We start from the raw sequence: 14,608 nt of genomic DNA, 5'->3' as shown, positions 1-14,608 counted from the left end.
GGAGTCACTGTTGCAATGCAAGAAACGTGGCAGCCAATTTGCACACAGCAAGATCCCACAAACAACAATGTGATGATGACCAGATAACCTGTTTTTTATTGATGTCCGTATCCTAACTCGCACCATGTCCCACTCTCCCATCATCCCTGTGCTCTCTGACCTACATTGGCAACGCCTCGATTTTGGAATTCTCATCCTAGTGTTCAAATCACTCCGTGGCCTCGCCCCTCCCTAGCACTGTGACCTCCTCCGGCCCTACATCCCCCCCGGAGATCTCTGCGCTCCACCAATTCTGGCCTCATGAACATCCCTGATTTTCATCGCTCCACCATTGGCGGCCGCGCCTTCAGCTGCCCGGGCCCTGAGCTCTGGAATTCCCTCCCTAAACCTCTCCGCCTCTCTCTGCTCCTTTAAGTCGCTCCTTAAAATGCTCTTTGACCAAGCTTTTGGTCATCTGTCCTACTATCTCCTCATGTGGCTCGGTGTCAAATTTTGTTTGATAACGCTCCTGTGAAGCGCCTTGGGACGTCTTACTACGTTAAAGGCGCTATATAAATGCAAGGTGTTGTTGTATTATTAACACAGTGTGGAAACTTTCTACGACCCCAATTCGTCATCCATTTTACTGAAGAATAGCTTGAAATGCGCAAGAGCCAGAATATTACAGAGTTGGGGGGTGGGGGGGGGGTGGGGGGCGCCGAGGCCATGGAGAGAGATTTGAACACGAGGGTGAGAATTTTAAAATTGAGGCATTGCCGGACTGGGAGCCAATGTAGGTCAGCGAGCACAGGGGGTGAACGGGACTCGGTGCGAGTGAGGACACGGGGCAGCAGAGTTCTGCATGAGCTGAAGGTTACAGAAGGTGGAAGAGGGGAGGCCGGGCAGGAGTGCGTCGGGATAGTCTAGTCTGGAGGCAAGAAAAGCATGGAATGGTGTTTCAGCAGCGGACGAGCCGAGGCAGCAGCGGAGACGGGCGGAGGTACGGAGGTGGAAGCAGGCGGTCTTGGTGATGGCGCCGACATGTGGGTCGGAAGCTCAGCTCGGGGTTAAATAGGGCACGGAGGGTCACCAACACTCTGGTGCAGCCTCAGTCAATAATAAAAGCAAATCATATCACAATTATACCTTTTCTTCTTAGGCAGTCCCTCGGAACCGAGGATGACTTGCTTCCACATTAAAAATGAGTTCTCAGGTGACTGATGAGTCCAATGCGGGACCTACAGTCTCTGTCACAGGTGGGGCAGACGGTGGTTGAAGGGGCGGGTGGGTGGGGTGCTTGGGTTGACGTGCGCTCCTTGCGCTGCCTGCGCTTGGCTTCCGCTTGCTCCCGGCGAAGAGACTCGAGGTGCTCGGCGCCTTCCCCGGGTGCTTCTCCTCCACTTTGTGCGGTCTTGGAGTGGAGCTAATTTACAGAACAAACGGGAAACTGTTCAACCTCCGTCGCCTCCAGTCCAGATCCAAGGTCGTCCCATCCTCTGTTGTCGAATTGCAATTATACCACACTTAAATTAACCTGATCCAGCGGCCGTATGCAGTTGTTCCTGCGATAATCTGCCGCCAACAGTGAGAATCAGTCAGGCTGTGAACCATCGACCAGTGCTTGACGCGAGAGGGCCTTTGGTCTATCGAGTCGGATTGTGCTTCTGTGATCCGGATCCCGGCTCTCCAATCCGGGTTGTCCGAGCACCTGGTTTTACCTGTGGCTGCACCAGAGGTACAAGGGGACCTCGCACACCAGGCCTACAATGCAAGACAGACAGGTGCTACTTAAAACACTGAGCACACAAAGCTCTCTTTAACAAGCTCTTATCTCGTGGCATCAAACCAGTGGTGTCTCTGACCTGAACCTTCGAATAAATAACTTCACAGACACAGCCCTCAGGCTCCAGTCTGAGGTCCATCGTATTGATTTTGGTAACTGCCCAGACTCTTTTACTCTGCAGATCATAAGAACATAAGAATTAGGAGCCAGGAGTCGGCCATACAGCCCCTCGAGCCTGCTCCGCCATTCAATAAGATCATGGCTGATCTTTGACCTCAACTCCACTTTCCCGCCCGATTCCCATATCCCCTTGATTCTCCATGAGTCCAAAAATCTATCTTAGAAACATAGAAGGTAGGAGAAGGAGTAGGCCATTCGGCCCCTCGAGCCTGCTCCGCCATTCAATGAGATCATGGCTGATCATCCAAATTCAGTACCCTGTCCCTGCTTTCTCCACATATCCCTTGATCCCTTTAGCCTTAGAAATATATCCAACTCCTTCTTGAATATATTTAATGAATTGGCCTCAACTGCCTTCTGTGGTAGAGATTTCCACAGGTTCACCACTCTCTGGGTGAAGAAATTCCTCCTCATCTCAGTCCTAAATGGCTTACCCCTTATCCTTAGACTGTGACCCCTGGTTCTGGACTCCCCGACCATCGGGAACATCCTTCCTGCATCTAGTCTGTCTAGTCCTGTTAGAATTTTATAAGTTTCAATGAGATCCCCTCTCATTCTTCTAAACTCCAGCGAGTACAAGCCCAATCGACACAATCTCTCCTCATACGTCATTCCTGCCATCCCAGGTATCAGTCTGGTGAATCTTCGCTGAACTCCCTCCATGGCAAGAACATCCTTCCTCAGATAAGGCGACCAAAACTGCACACAATACTCAAGGTGTGGTCTCAATCTCTGTCTTGAATATACTCAACGACTGAGCCTCCACAGCCCTCTGGGGTAGAGAATTCCAAAGATTCACCGCCCTCTGAGTGAAGAAATTTCTCCTCATCTCAGTCCTAAATGGCCGACCCCTTATTCTAAGTCTCTGACCCCTGGTTCTAGACTCTCCCGCCAGGGGGAAACATCCTCCCTGCATCTACCCTGTCAAGCTCTCTAAGAATTTTTTACATTTTATTGAGATCACCTCTCATTCTTCTAAACTCCAGGGAGTATCGGCCCATTCTACTCAATCTCTCCTCATAGAACAACCCACTCATCCCGGGAGGATCCCGGGGCTCTTGCAGAGGGGGGTTGGGGGGAGCGAGCCCTATTTCCCCTGATTCGTGTTTGTCATCCACTCTCCTGGGCTCATCACAACCGATGCCGAACTTTAGGGGTCAGCCGTGGCTCAGTGGGCAGCACTCTCGGCCTCCAAGTCAGAAGGTCGTGGGTTCAAATCCCACGCCAGGAGGCTTGAGCACAAAAATCTGGGCCGACGCTCCCCGTGCAGTGCTGAGGGAGTGCCGCACTGCCGGAGGTGCCGTCTTTCAGATCCGACGTTCCGTTTGCTCTCTCTGGTGGACATAAAAGATCCCACGGCACTATTTTGAAGGAGAGCAGGGGAGTTATCCCCGGTGTCCAATATTTAATCCCTCAATCAACATCACTAAAAAAAAACAGATTACCCGGTCATTATCATATTGTTGTTTGTGGGAGCTTGCTGTGCGCAAATTGGCTGCCGCGTTTCTTACATTAGAACAGTGACTACACTTCCAAAAAAAGTACTTCATTGGCTGTAAAGCGCTTTGGGACGTCCTGAGGTCGTGAAAGGCGCTATAGAAATGCGAGGAGTCTTCTCTGCAGCGTTCTCTACTTTACATCACACCAAGCATTGGCCTCTCAGACCCATCGAGATCCCGTGCGTAATAAAACTCCCCGATTGTAATGTGCTTAGGGTTTAACCCTTTCCGCAGGTCATTCAAATTCACCGTTTGTTTTAAACAATTTCGACCCATTTACCTGGATAACACTTCAAAGTAATGAAACGCTGATGCAAAATCCCTGTACAGAAGAGGGGACACTAAACACTTCCAAATCATTGGTTAGGCAGCAGTCCAGTTTTTGGCACCTTGCTTTATAGAATCGTGGAATAGCGCAGCACAGAAGGAGGCCATTCGGCCCATCGAGTCTGCGTCGGCTCTTTCGAAGAGCAACCCAGTCAGTCCCACTCCCCCGCTCTTTCCCCAGATCCCTGCAATTTTTTTCTCCTTCAAGTATTGATCCAATTCCCTTTTGAAGGCTGCTATTGAATCTGTATCCACCGCCCTATCAGGCAGCGCATTCCAAATCCTAACGACTCGTTGCGTAAAAATGTTTTTCCTCACGTCACCTCCGGTTCTTTTACCAATCACCTTAAATCTGTGTCCTCTGGTTATCGACCCTTCAGCCATTGGAAACAGTTTCTCTGTATTTACTCGATCTAAACACTTCATGATTTTAAACGCCTCTATCAAATCTCCTCTTAGCCTTTTCTACTCTCAGGAGAACAACCCCAGCTTCTCCAGTCTATCCAGGATGTAATCCCTCATCCCTGGAACCACTCTAGTAAATCTCTGCTGCACCCTCGCCAAAGCCTTCACTTCCTTCCTAAAGTGCGGTGCCCAGAATTGGACACAATACTCCAGCTGGGGCCGAACTAGTGTTTTATAAAAGTTCAGCACAACTTCCTGACTTTTGTACTCTCGGCCTCTATTTACGAAGGGAGGGTGTCAAGGCCATGGAGAAGGTGCTCTCTCGGATGGTACCAGGGATGAGAGGCTTTAGTCATGAGGAGAAACTAGGGAGTTGTTCATTACAACAAAGACAGGTGAGAGGAGATCTGAGAGAGGTGTTCAAGGATTATAAAAGGAAGACTTACATTGGTATAGCGACCTCAGGACATCCCAAAGCACTTTACAGCCAATGGATTCTTTTTGGAGTGTAGTCACTGCTGTAATGTAGGAAACGCGGCAGGCAATTTGCGCACAGCAAGCTCCCACAAACAGCAATGAGCCAATGCCTTAGAGGGAGTGCACCGAAGGTTCAGTAGATTGATTCCTGGGATGAGGGATATTGTCCTACGAGGTGAAATTCAGTAGACTAGGCCTATATCTCGATCACCTCATTCTTCTAAACGCTAGGGAATATAGCCCGAGTCTACACAACCTCTTAAAGGGCTTGACAGGGTAGATGCTGACAGGATGTTTCCCCTGGAGTCTAGAACCAGGGGTCACAGTCTCAGAATAAGGGGTCGGCCATTTAGGACTGAGATGAGGAGAAATTTCTTCACTCAGAGGGTGGTGAATCTTTGGAATTCTCTACCCCAGAGGGCTGTGGGGGCTCAGTCGCTGAGTATATTCAAGACAGAGATCGATAGATTTTTGAATATTAAGGGAATCAAGGGATATGGGGATAGTGCAGGAAAGTGGAGATGAGGTAGAAGATCAGCCATGATCTTATTGAATGGCGGAGCAGGCTCGAGGGGCCGAATGGCCTACTCCTGGCTCCTAATTCTTATGTTCTTATGACTAGATCATCTGTTTTTTTAGTGATGTTGGTTGAGGGATAAACTTTGGCCCCCCAGGACAGCGGGGGGGAACTCCCCCGCTCTTCTTCAAAAATTATGTTTTTTTTTTACATGGCTCTGCGCATGGATGGGCACCTGTGTCACAACAGAAGCAGGACGACACACGGGCCTGGCTCAGTGCATTTAGTTTGGTACTGAATTCATAAACCATAGGATGCATTTACGGGGAAGCTAGCTAAGTACACGAGGGAGAATGGAACAGATGGTTACGTTGATAGGGGTTAGAAGGCGTAAGCTGGGAGGAGCATAAAAACACCAGTAGAGGCCAGTTGGGCCGAATGGCCTCGCCCCGTGCTCTATGAACTCTATGTAATTCTCTGCGGGTCACACTGCTTGTAATTACGAGGGGAACCAATTGGTGAGAGTACCACACATCTGCCGTTTGATGCACTGCTTTAATGTAAAAGCACATTTACTTGCTAGTCTCTGTGTGTTGCGAGATAATTTGTTTGCAATTAGTGTCTGGAGGGCTATTAATTAATATCTTTGAATAAGCAAGCAGGGAGCCAAGAGTGGTGGGGTAGCGCCCCCTGCTGGCCACCAAGGGAGTTTGCGGAACTGCACTGTGCGGTAACTGTGACACCTACTGGCCAATTAGAGAAGTGCCGCAGGAAGGTTGTGAAATGGAATAAACTGCAGTTTCAGACCCCAGGAGTATTACCCAGTAAAAAATAAAATAGGGCGTCTCAGGACAGCTAAGAAACAACGTGTAAGAATTTGGGTTCAGAAATCCCGGGTTACGGGAAAAAAAATCTGCCACTGATTCCCTGCTCCTAATCGCTAACCGTCGATTGCTTCGAGAAAGAACATGTAACGAAAAAAAAGACTTGCATTTCTATAGCACCTTTCACGACCGCCGGATGTCCCAAAGCGCTTTACAGCCAATTAAGTACTTTCAGGAGAGGAGAAGGGGAGAAAAGGACAGGAATTTATTCTCGGGAGTCAAAACTTGAGAGCGATGCCCAGATACGAAATCCTCGATGAATCTACAATTTCACACTGTTTAAAATCACACAGGCTTACAGGAACAAAAGGGTCTCTCAGAGACGTATCACATCACTTCATGTATTAGATGATGGGGTAGAAAGCCAGAAATGATGACACAAAGATAGGTGGCATAAAATTACAAAGAGATATCGATAGATTAAGTGAATGGGTGAAACTGTGGCAAATGGATTTCAATGTAGGCAAATGTGAGGTTATCCACTTTGGAACTAAAAGGACAGAGTACTTTCTAAATGGTGAAAAGCTGGAAACAGTGGAGATCCAAAGAGATTGGAGGGGGGGTGGTTCAGGTACATAGATCATTAAAATATCATGGACAGGTATAGAAAATAATCAAAACAGCTAATTGAATGCTGGCCTTTATATCTAGAGGACTAGAATACAAGGGGGTAGAAGTTATGCTGCAGCTGTACAAAACCCTGGTTAGACCACACCTGGAGCACTGTGAGCAGTTCTGGGCACCACACACACACAGAATCACACAGAATCCCCACAGTGCAGATAGAGGCCATTTTGGCCCATCGAGCCTGCACCGACACATATCCCACCCTATCCCCGTAACCCCGTAACCCCACGTATTTAATCCCCTAACACTAAGGGTCAATTTATCATAGCCAAATCAACCTAACCCGCACATCTTTGGACTGTGGGAGGAAACCGGAGCACCCGGAGGAAACCCACGCAGACACAGGGAGAATGTGCAAACTCCACACAGACAGTCGCCCGAGGCCAGATTTGAACCCGGGTCCCTGGCGCTGTGAGGCAACAGTGCTAACCTTAGGAAGGATATATTGGCCTTGGAGGGAGTGCAGCGTAGGTTTACCAGAATGATACCTGGACTCTAGGGGTTAAGTTACGAGGAGAGATTACACACACTAGGGTTGTATTCCCTGGAATTTAGAAGGTTATGTGGTGATTTGATTGAAGTTTTCAAGATATTAAGGGGAACAGATAGGGTAGATAGAGAGAAACTATTTCCGTTGGTTGGGGAGTCTAGGACGAGGGGGCAGAGTCTAAAAATTAGAGCCAGACCTTTCAGGAGTGAAATTAGGAAACACTTCTACACACAAAGGGTGGTAGAAGTTTGGAACTCTCTTCCGCAAACGGCAATTGATGCTAGATCAATTGTTAATGTTAAATCTTAGATTGATAGATTTTTGTTAACCAAAGGTATTAAGGAGTATGGGCCAAAGGCGGGTATAGGGAGTTAGGTCACAGATCAGCCATGATCTCATTGAATGGCGGAGCAGGCTCGAGGGGCTGAATGGCCTCCACCTGTTGCGATGATTCACTTGGAGGTGCAATGGCTGTTGTTATGTCGGCAAGTGAAGCAGCCATTTTCTGCCTAGCAACCTGGTGAGTGGCCCATTAATTTGCTTCTGTTGGTGTTGGCTGGTGTTGGGAAGAATGTTGGCCAGGAGTCACTGTTCTTCTTCAAATAGTGCCATTGGAGCTTGAATTCGTCCGCGTGATATTTGTCTGCCTCTGACCTGAAGGGCGGCACCTCCAACAATGCAGCACCCCCCACCCCCCTCACCCTCGGTACGGAACTGAAATGTCAGCTCAGATTGCCTACTCAAGTCTAGGGGTGAGCCATTGAAACCCACAAAGAAGCCAGAGTACGACTGGCTGAGCCAAGCTGGGACTAAGGTTAAGGAACGCTTTATGAGGCTTCTGCAGGATGTGTGGGGTTGGAAGCTCAGCCCAGGGTCAAAAAAATAAACCCCACAGGCCCACGAGTCTTCTGCTGGGATAAGGGAGCTGGATTGGAGCCAGCTCGCGGATGCCGATCTCTCGGAATCCAAACTAAAGGAGCCTTCGTGTAAAAGCAGCGGTCATGTAGGCTGAGAGGGGAGGGGGGCCTTACTCATCCAAACCTACTTTGTGGCAGCCGACACGAAGCAAGGCACACAAGCAAAACCCTCTTGGCGAGTGGGTCGATAACCAGACGTCTCCTCTACATTGGGGAGACCAAACGCAGATTGGGTGACCGTTTTGCGGAACACCTCCGTTCAGTCCGTAAGGGTGACCCCGAGCTTCCGGTCGCCTGTCACTTTAATTCACCGCCCCATTCCCACTCAGACCTCACCGTCCTTGGCCTCTTGCATTGTTCCACGGAAGCTCAACGTAAACTCGAGGAACAGCACCTCATCTTCCGATTAGGCACTTTGCAGCCTTCCGGACTCAATATCGAGTTCAACAATTTCAGATCATAACCTCGGCCCCTATTACATTTTTACTTATATATTTTTTTCCCCACCCCTTTGTTTTGGGTCTTCCCTTCCTCCCCCCCGCCTTTCCTTTTTTTTCGCTCTCCCACATGGCTGCTGTCTCTCATCCTGCCAGTACACTTCACACCTAATCTCAGCCGTCTTTGTCTCCACTGTCCTATTACCATCTCGTCTGGTTTTGAATACCTCTTAATGTCTCTTTACTTCTTTTGTTCTCTCCCAGCCCTGCCTTTGATCTATTTTATTTCCTTTCCAGTTTTGAAAAAGGGTTTCGACCCGAAACGTCGACTTTTAATTTCTCTCCACGGATGTTGCCTGGCCTGCTGAGTTTTTCCAGCATTTTCTGTTGTCATAGATTTAAAACCTTCGGCAAAAGATCTAGAGGGGCCACCAGGGGAAATGCCTTCACTCGGAGAGTTGTCGGGGGGGGGGTCTGGGACCCTCGACCTGAAAAGGTGGCGGAAGCTGATTGCATAAATCATTTCACAAGGGTGTTGGACGGGTACTGGAGGTCGAGGAACTCACAGGGTTACGGAGAAAAAGCTGGGGGGGTGGTGGGGGGGGCGATGTGGGACCGAGCAACACGGCTCCTCCACAGAGCCGGCACGGGCACGGGCACGATGGTGCTGTGCGGTTGTATGATTCTAACCAGCAACTGGGCAACCTAACCCATGGAACGTTGAACATTTTCGGAACAGTGTGGGAAAGAAAAACTGATGGAAGAGCAGAATACAAGCAAGCGGTAAACTCACTCATGTGTGCAGAGGAAACATTTTCTGCAGCAATATAAATTTTAGGGACTTTTACATTTGAGTGTGTTATAAAAACGCTATGGACTCCAAAACACCCTTTGAAAGTACCTAGATAACATGCCGCTCATTCAATTTGGCAATAAGATATTTTTTTAACACTTAGCAGGGGCTTAATCGGGTGACTGCGGTGAGGATGTTTCCAATGATGGGTGAAACTAGAACTAGGGGGCATAATCTTAGAATAAGGGGCTGCTCTTTCAAAACTGAGATGAGGAGAAACTTCTTCACTCAGAGGGTGGTAGATCTGTGGAATTTGCTGCCCCAGAGAGCCATGGAAGCTACATCATTAAATAAATTTAAAACAGAAATAGACAGTTTCCTAGAAGTAAGGGGAATTAGGGGTTACGGGGAGCGGGTAGGAAATCGGACATGAGGCTAGGTTCGGATCGGTCATGGCCCTGTGGGTGGCGGAGTGGGCCCAGGGGCCGTGTAGCCTGGTCCTGCTCCTACTTCTTGTGTTCTAATTCTGTGTTAGATTTCAGGAGATGGTTCTATTCACAGGGATTAGTGGAGACCTCAGGAATAGGCTGCCAGCTAGGAGTCCTTCAAGAGTAAATTGGGCCTGTTCCTGGCTGGGGTGGAGATCACCTCTTACAGAAGGTAAGTACTGCAGGAAATACAGGGACAGTGTGATCTCCTGGACAAGTTTCGATCGCCTAGATGGGTCGGAGAGGAATTTCCCAGATTTTTTCTCCCAAATTGGCCATTGGGTTTTTTATCTGGTTTTTCGCCTCTCCCGGGAGATCACATGGGTTCGGGTGGGATGGAGAGTGAAAGTAGATTTGAGGTTAGGATCAGATCAGCCATGATCTTATTGAATGGCGGAGCAGGCTCGAGGGGCCGATTGGCCTACTCCTGCTCCTATTTCTTATGTTCTTATGTTCTTATGGAGATCATACAGACTAGCTCCAGGTAAAGTTACCTGGCCTACCTGCTGCATTGAGCGCAAGTTGGCATCTACGGCAGGGAATTAGACTCCGCTCTGCTGTTCCCCCCATGGTTGAGAAGCCGGGCAACACTCACTGTCTCGGCCACTTGGGTGAGAGACTGGGGGGGGCACCTGGTGCCTTTGGGACCATTGCCTAGCAATGGCCAGCGCTACCACAATGCATTTGGACCTGGGTCCACGTGACCAACTCCCCACACAGGTGAGTTATGTGGCAACATAGTCACGTTTTGGACAGTAGAGCATGGGTCCATTTAGCCCACCCTTCCAAATCCCCCCATCAGATTGCTCTGATTCCAGAACTAATAGCCACGTATCCCATTCCCCATCAGGAATTCATCCAATCCTGCCATGGCTTATACCAAGGTCCCAAAACCCTCCAGCTGATCTGTCCCACATTTCTATCTCTTAACTCTCTCACCTCTGAGTCAGAAGGTTGTGGGTTCAAGTCCCACTCCAGAGACTCGAGCATAAAAAATCTAGGTTGACCCTCCTGACATGAATCAGTCATTCATGAAAGAAAGACTTATGAAATAATACTGAGCGGCCTGCGGGTGGCGCTGTCCAGGGAGAGTATAAATACTCGGGCACGGGCCCAGCTTGCGCAGGACATTCTTAACAGGAACTAGTGAAGGACACAACTAGACCTCCATGTTGTAAAACAGTTGATTAAAGCTTTGTTTAACGCTTAGACCAAGTGCCTAGCAGTTTTCTTACGTCACCTCCCAGTGCAGTTCTGAGGGAGTGCTGCACTGTTGGAGGTGCCGTCTTTTAGATGAGACGTTAAACCGAAGCCCCGTCTGCTCTCTCAGGTGGACGTAAAAGATCCCATGGCACTATATTGAAGAAGAGCAGGGGGGAGTCCTCCCCGGTGTCCTGGCCAATATTTATCACTCAATTAACATCACTAAAATAGAATATCTAGTCATTATCACATTGCTGTTTGTGGGAGCTTGCTGTGCGCAAATTGACTGCTGCGTTTCCTACATTACAACAGTGACTGCACTTCAAAACGTACTTCATTGGCTGTAAAGCGCTTTGGGATGTCCAGTGGTCCTGAAAGGCGCTATATAAATGCAAGTCTTTCTTTCTATTTCCTATTTTCCTTTGACACCCTTAACTTTAAACTGTCCTTGAATTCTGTGCCTAACAAAAAACTTTTTCCTGGATCTATAGTCTCCATAAACATTGATCAGATCCCCCACATCCTCCTTCTCCAATCCCATGTGGACAATCATCATTCCTCATAATTCAGCGCTCCAAGTTCAGGAATCAGCCCAGGTATGTCCTGTTCACAAAAAGCAGGACAAATCCAATCCGGCCAATTACCGCCCCATCAGTCTACTCTCAATCATCAGCAATGTGATGGAAGGTGTCATCGACAGTGCTATCAAGCAGCAATTACTCACCAATAAACTGCTCACTGATGCCCAGTTTGGGTTCCACCAAGACCACTCAGCTCCCGACCTCAGTACAGCCTTGGTCCAAACATGGACAAAAGAGCTAAATTCCAGAGGTGAGGTGAGAGTCACTGCCCTTGACATCAAGACAGCATTTGACCGAGTGTGGCATCAAGGAACCCTAGTAAAACTGAAGTCAATGGGAATCGGGGGAAATGCTCCACTGGCTGGAGTCATACCTAGCACAAAGGAAGATGGTTGTGTTGGTTGGAGGTCAATCATCACAGCCCCAGGACATCACTGCAGGAGTTCCTCAGGGCAGTGTCCTAGGCCCAACCATCTTCAGCTGCTTCATCAATGACCTTCCCTCCAACATAAGATCAGAAGTGGGGATGTTCACTGATGACTGCACAGTGTTCAGTTCCATTCGCAACTCCTCAGATAATGAAGCAGTCCATGCCCACATGCAGCAAGACCTGGACGACATTCAGGCTTGGGCTGATAAGTGGCAGGTGACATTCACACCACACAAGTGCCAGGCAATGACTATCTCCAAAAAGCGAGCGTCTAACCACCGCCCCTTGACATTCAACGGCATTACCATCGCCAAATCCCTCAACATCAAAATACTGGGGGTCACCATTGACCAGAAACTTAACTGGACCAGCCATGTAAATACTGTGGCAACAAGAGCAGGTCAGAGGCTGGGTATTCTGCGGCGAGTGTCTCACCTCCTCACTCCCCAAAGCCTGTCCACTATCTACAAGGCACAAGTAAGGAGTGTGATGGAATACACTCCACTTGCCTGGATGAGTGCAGCTGCAACAACACTCAAGAAGCTCGACACCATCCAGGACAAAGCAGCCCACTTGATCGGCACCCCATCCACCAGCTTAAACATTCACTCCCTCCACCACCGGCACACCGTGGCTGCAGTGTGTACCATCTACAAGATGCACTGCAGCAACTGGCCAAGGCTTCTTCGGCAGCACCTCCCAAACCCGCGACCTCTTCCACCTAGAAGGACAAGGGCAGCAGGCGCATGGGAACACCACCACCTCCAAGTTCCCCTCCAAGTCACACACCAACCTGACTTGGAAGATATGGGCCGATCCTTCATCGTCGCAGGGTGCCATGTCCCCAATCCCAGCAGGTGCCATGTCCCCAATCCCAGCAAGTGCCATGTCCCCAATCCCAGCAGGTGCCATGTCCCCAATCCCAGCAAGTGCCATGTCCCCAATCCCAGCAGAGTGCCATGTCTCCAATCCCAGCACGGTGCCATGTCCCCAATCCCAGCACAATGCCATGTCCCCAATCCCAGCACAGTGCCATGACCCCAATCCCAGCTCAGTGCCATATCCCCAATCCCAGCACAGTGCCATGACCCCAATCCCAGCACAGTGCCATGACCCCAATCCCAGCACAGTGCCATGACCCCAATCTCAGCACAGTGCCATGACCCCAATCCCAGCACAGTGCCATGACCCCAATCCCAGCACAGTGCCATGTCCCCAATCCCAGCACAGTGCCATGACCCCAATTCCAGCTCAGTGCCATATCCCCAATCCCAGCACAGTGCCATGACCCCAATCCCAGCACAGTGCCATGACCCCAATCCCAGCACAGTGCCATGACCCCAATCCCAGCACAGTGCCATATCCCCAATCCCAGCACAGTGCCATGACCCCAATCCCAGCACAGTGCCATGACCCCAATCCCAGCACAGTGCCATGTCTCCGATCGTGCTGGGGGAGATTCCATATTTCCCAGAGATTATAATCCGCCCTGCTCCATATAAACAGCCTGAGGGATCTGACATCACTTGGCGTGTTTGCAACAGAATATTACTTGTGAAAACAGACTGGTAATTGTGAGCTGGTGATTTATTCAATGACCTAGTTTGTTCTGTTTTCGTGACAACATCGCATGAGCTAGGACCTTGGGGATATGAGATGTGCGAAGTATTACCAGGATACTTTTCATAGTAACTTACACAACATCAACAAAGGAATCGCTCCCTAAACACTCCCTTGAAGGCCCATTGGGTAAAGGCACCATTCCCTTGAACTAAACCACACAAACTTGGGAGGGGGCATTTTAACTTGGCGGGCAGGAATCCCACGGCCAATATTGCTCGCCACTGATTTCAATGCAGAGTAAAACCGGGCGGGGTGTTAAACCACTAGAAGAATGAGAGGGGATCTCATTGAAACATATAAAATTCTGACAGGGCTAGACAGACTGGATGCAGGGAGGGTGTTTCCCCTGGCTGGGGGCTCTAGAACGAGGGGTCACAGTCTCAGGATACGGGGTAGGACATTTAGGACTGAGATGAGGAGAAATTTCTTCACTCAGAGGGTGGTGAACCTGTGGAATTCTCTACCACAGAGGGCTGTGGAGGCCAAGTCACTGAATATATTTAAGAAGGAGATAGATAGATTTCTAGACACAAAAGGCATCAAGGGGTATGGGGGGAGAGCAGGAATATGGTATTGAGATAGAGGATCAGCCATGATCATATTGAATGGCGGAGCAGGCTCGAAGGGCCAAATGGCCGACTCCTGCTCCTGTTTTTCTATGTTTCTATGTTTCAACGAGCGGGGCAGGTTAGGTTACAAGTTACCCCCGAGCTCTCGGTCTTAATTTGCCCTGTGATGCTCCAACTGACATCGAACAACGTGCAGACATCTGGCGAGGACAGAATCAGACACCCCTCAACCCCCCCCCCGTCCTGCACCCCTCCCACCCCACCCCCGTACTGGAGGGGCTGCTGGAACTCGGGTCCAGCCTCAAAACTGACGATAGGCGAGGTCAAGGTGAGCCGATGACACCTCGTAGGCCCAGAGCCAGGCGAAGGTCGCAGATTCATACAGCACAGGAGGGAGGC

The sequence above is a fragment of the Somniosus microcephalus genome, chromosome 28, assembly GCF_052327205.1.
Source record: "Somniosus microcephalus isolate GS21.2 chromosome 28, FLI_Smic_1.0, whole genome shotgun sequence".
NCBI lineage: Eukaryota > Metazoa > Chordata > Chondrichthyes > Squaliformes > Somniosidae > Somniosus > Somniosus microcephalus.
This window is presented reverse-complemented; position numbering follows the sequence as displayed.